Source organism: Chinchilla lanigera, unplaced genomic scaffold (genome assembly GCF_000276665.1).
Source record: "Chinchilla lanigera isolate Chin_1 unplaced genomic scaffold, ChiLan1.0 scaffold00022, whole genome shotgun sequence".
NCBI lineage: Eukaryota > Metazoa > Chordata > Mammalia > Rodentia > Chinchillidae > Chinchilla > Chinchilla lanigera.
The window spans coordinates 27,726,878-27,731,856 of record NW_004955423.1 but is presented as its reverse complement, the minus strand read 5'-3'; the positions used below and the strand labels follow the sequence as shown (position 1 = coordinate 27,731,856).

Here is a 4,979-nt window from a genome sequence, read left to right as displayed (position 1 = left end):
GCACAGCAGAGGGCCCAAAGTGACTGCATGGTTCCGAGCCTGCTCGCAGGACCAATCCGAAAGCGATGTTCTCACCCTTCATTTAAATGGAGAGCTACGGACAAATCTTCCTCCAGAGTAAGCGATGCATCCCAAGGTCCTAGCTCCCTGGGTCGGCAGCGGGGGGAGGTTTGTGCCGGGGAGGCTGAGGCAGCCGGCAGTGCTAGCAGATGGAATGGTGGTGGTGTCCCGGGCTTTTCATGAGCAAGCAGCTGTGGTGATGTGTGCGGCCACACCAGGGGTTCTGGGTCCCCAGGGAGGATGAAGACACTGTTTGAAGAGGTCAAAGCATCAATTAAAAATCTAACCAAGTTCAGTCATTTTGGAGGCCTATTCTTCCTTGGGGAGGTGTTTTTACTACCAAAGCTGGCCGCAAAGCCGTATCCTATACACCACTCTATGCTGGAATAACACTGAAAAATGCCTGCATCACAGATGAATTCTTGATGTTGTATGGCATTCTTAACAAAAATGAGCATTTCCCCGGGGAACTCTCTCTTCATTTTGGTCGAGTTTGTGGACTATTTTCTTTATTTAATGGACACCTACAGTTTTACAACTGTGAAGCTACTTTGGAATTGGGACAAGTTGGAAAAGCAGCAATACAAATCTGAAGTTCTTAAAGCTTCATTAGTAATCAATCTGTGTGGGAAAGATCATGATAATTTTACAAAAAAATCTTGAAAATCTCATGTCTACCATTCAAGAAAGTTACCGCTCCAACTGGCAATGCCCAACAAGCATGCAGAGAGAGCAGCAGCCGTCAGTCAGTATAAACTGCCCCCAAGGAATGCCACATGGGAATTGGGATGACTGGCTGTGAATTATGTGAAGAGCACGGGTATGGCGGCTTAAGAGAACTTTCCCAGCGAGATTTCCGCCACAGAGCACTTCCCTTGGTCGCCTGAAATATGCAGCACTGGAGGTACTTATGTCCGGGCGTATGTACCCTATGACTTGGATTTATCTGACCACAAATACTTGTTGGAAGGTGCCACACTACTGAACAAAGAGGAGGATCATTATTCTGCAGCTTTCCAGATCGACGGACACTGGATGCACTATGATGGCCTCAGAAATGTGCATTTAATTTTGTTAAATAAACCCCCAGTGTTTCTCCCGTGTCATCACTGGTTCATATTTGAGCAGCAGGGAAATGAATGTAGACTGATGCTAAAATAAATAAATAAATAAATGATCGAGGCTGTGGCAGGACTAATCAGAAAAAGCTATTTTCGATATTTCTTTCGCACTGGGCACAACCAGTCAAACGTTGTTGTTTCTTTTTTCTTTTTCTTTCTTTTCGTTTATTTACTGGGAAGCTCGGGCTGGCCTCGAATCACTAGGTAGCCCAGGCTGGCCTCGATCTGGCCTCGATCTGGCCTCTCCCTGCCCGTGCCCAGCCTGAAAGCTGACATCTGGAGAAGCCGTGTGCGCTTTGGGACGGGACAGTGCACACGTGCTGTGAGGCCTGGTGACGCCGGGGGGAGCCAGGCCCCGTGCACTGTCTGCACAAGGGAAGCAGAGCACATGCTGCGCGTGCCTCTTTTCCGTGTCCACGACGGGCGCCCTCTGCCTCTTCCGTGTCTTGCCGCATTCTTTGTTCGGGATGCCAAGGACCTGTGAAGAAGCCCGGACCCAGCACTCGGTGCCAATGCGGGCCACCCCTACCCCTCAAAGGCGACGTCTTCAACGCCTGTTTCTGTTACTGTGCCTCTCTGAGTCTCCAAACATGGGTTTCTCCATCTTTGGGTCACGGGTGGGCACTGCCCCCAGGAGGAGCTGGGATGGCACCAACGCTGCCCTCGCCGTGATTACGGTGGCGGGGGGGGGGCAGGCGAAGGCTCCTCAAGCCCGCCCCCTTGCCTACACCTCTTGGTCCAGCTCCCCCAACCCTGCAGGTGATGGCCAGCCTCAGGCTGCTGCTCCAGGCCTGTCCGTGCCTGCCGAGGACACTGAGCCCCCTCCGTACAAGGTCTCACTGTCCCAGTTTCGGGGAACTGGGATCAGTGCAGTTGCACTGCATGCTGAGCAGACCACGAGACCTCGGGCCACCTGCTGGCTCCTGCTCTGGGTGCGAATCCCCCTTTGTCCCGGGCGTCTGTGTCCGTGCACCACTTTCCCTGAGTCACGCCATCACCACATAGTGGCCGTGCCGTGCAAGGACCTGTGCTTGAAGAACCCTTATTATACCCGGTAACGGCCCTAACGCAGAACGAGTGGTGCTGGCTATTCTGATGCGCTGACAAGCAGCTGCAAATGCTTCTTTTCGGTGGAATGGTGAAGCACAGTCAGATGCTGAGGAGAGAGGCAGAGAGCGAGCGTGAGCTCACACGACTCATTATTGTAATGTGCCGGTATAACTCCTCCATCTTATGGGTGTTGTTGTTGGCCTTTTTATGCCTGACTTATAAATTAAACATAGACAGTGCCACCATTCATTATGACACGTCACACAGACTGGAGTGAGGTCCACCCGGCAGATTAGCGAAGCACGGCTGGGGGCGTGGCTGTGGATGATTGACAAGCAGGCCAGCAAACTGAGGGGGGCAGACCCAGCCAGTTATGAGCGGCAAAACCAATGGCCTCAAAGTCCAGAACGGGTGAAAGGGGAAAGAAGGAAGTTGGTGCAGGTTTTGAAGAGCTCCAGTCTTCTTGAGCTGCCATGTCCTTTGGTCATCACCTTTGGATATTCACAGCTTCTTCGGCTGTGCAACGCAGACTCTGCCAGTGACTCCAGGGAGCTTTCGGGCCTTCGACCTCAGCTGTGGCTGCATCCTCGACCTTCGTGTTCTGCAGCTTCCGTCTTCCTGGACTGAGCAGTGGCTGGACCTTCTGGCTCTCCATGATGGCTTTCTGTGGACTGTGCAGCCCAATAAACCCCGCTGCATGATTGTACATGTGATTCTCCACCTCTGGCACACATAGTTTTGTGGGTGTAGGGAAATGTAGTGGAGAGGGAGGGCTGAGTGCTGGCCGTGGGTGCAGCATCCACAACAGGTCTCACAGTGCAGCCCCACAGATGCGCATGAGCCTGGCGGCTGTGCTCCAGGAACCGAGGCATGGCCTGGGGTTTTAGTCCATCAGTCAGTCTCAAGCCCGTTTCAGTACAGCGCCTCCCACACCCACCTTTCCTGGCATCTCCTTCAGAAACCCGCTGCATGCGGTCTCCAGGAAATCAACTCCTCCTGTGCTTTACTGCAGTGGGGAGGAGTTGTGTGGCTGGGTGGCAGGGAGTGAGTGGGGTCTAACCTGCCACCGGCCCTCTGATTTCAACCCGCCTTCACCCACTTCCAGATACCAGATGCCACCAGCCCCTGACCCACTACACCACTCCAAGTGGACACCAAGCCACCGCCAGGGTGTCCCAGCCAGACAAGGTCCTGCAGCCTCCACCCACCTCCTGTCCTGCCCTCTCGGGTTCATGAATGTCAGGAAGAGAGACCAAGTGCCTGTGTGCAGTTTGTGGCTTCAACTGTGAAGCTATCTTTGCTTTTTCACCAGCACATCCTGGAGACTCAAACTCCAGATGAGTTTCTCCTTCCTGGGCACCTGGAAGCTGTGAGGACCTTGTGGACAGACGCACGCAGCTCTTCAGAGGCCCTGCTGCTGTGACAACGTGGCTGACCCTGGAGGGCCTCAAGGGCACAAGCTGGACCAGAGACACAAATGCCATCATCTCATGTAGATTCTTCCAAGCTCTGCTCCTCTGCAGTTCTGATCAGAGAAGCGATTAGCTGAATATTGAGAGTCTGGGTCTGAAAAGAGGCTCTTAATTCTTCCCAGAAAACTGGGCTTGGTGCCTCTGGTCCCCTCCTCTGTGGGAAACAGCCCTGGATGTCCTCAGTGCAGTGGAGCTGTGACCAGATGGCCCGACTCAGGCTGCTGGCTCTAAAATCAGAAGATTCCAGGATTACAGAGAAATGGAAAGGCTTACTTTTCCTGTTTCATAAGCAATCAGGGAAGGGGTTGTAGTGATAAAGTTAGCGGGTCATCCGGGGATTCTCGTAAAACAAACCGAGCGGAGGCCTCTGTTTCAGAATTACAGTTCAGCGAGACATGCAAAGGTCACCCTCGGTTTTTTTCTCATTAATTTTTTTCACATGAGAAAAAAATGTGGCCGCTCTGTACGGCAACTGGAGCTGTGAAGGTGCTGCTGCTTGTTCCTCTTCTGTAGAACAGGAAAGTTGAACTAAGTGGCCTCTTAAGGCTGCTTTCAAATCTGACATTAATCCATGATTCCTTCTAAGGCTGTTCACAGGAATTCTGGGTTTCTGAAAATACATTGCTCTTGAGAAAAATCAAAGTTTTATTGCAGGGTGTTTTTAAAAAGATAAACACTTTCGGGAACTTGGCAGAGAATCAAAGGGAGAACGCTGTGAATCGGAGATACGGCAACAATAGCATATTCCTAAAGTGATCAGCACTGGACTGCATAAAGGCTAAGGTAACCAAAATCTTCAGTAGCAGCTTTGGAATTCTGGTTTTACACAAGAGTAAAAATAAAGTAAAATCTACCTCATGGAAAGAATTTGATTTAATAGATTTTAAAGTAAATAATGAAATGATTGCGTGATATTCTGCAATATTATTGAGCAATCGCTCTTCCTCTGCCCACAGGGGCCTGTACCTCCCTCCCACTGAGCTGAGTGTGCCATCCATTGTGTGTGGACAGAACATTTGTCTCATGTGCACTTGCTAAGTTTAGATTTGACCTCGAGCACTGTTTTGCCTTGAGATGCACATGCTCAGACAGCTACTGTCTTTAGTCGGGATGCCAAATTTTAAAAATAGAGAGCAAATATAAACATAGAACCACCCAGCAGAGCTCAGCCAATTCACAGTTGGTCTTCAGACCTCATAGCGGAAGAAGAAATGTTTGCTATTTGAAGCAACTGAGTCTTTTATTTTTTCTGGTACCAGGAATTGAACTCACAACC

The 4,979-nt window shown here is 50.8% G+C and overlaps 1 pseudogene; it reads left to right on the top strand.

The window, feature by feature from the left end:
• Nucleotides 1-300: 300 nt before the first annotated feature.
• Nucleotides 301-1,184, top strand: LOC102013843 (annotated as a pseudogene).
• Nucleotides 1,185-4,979: the final 3,795 nt, after the last annotated feature.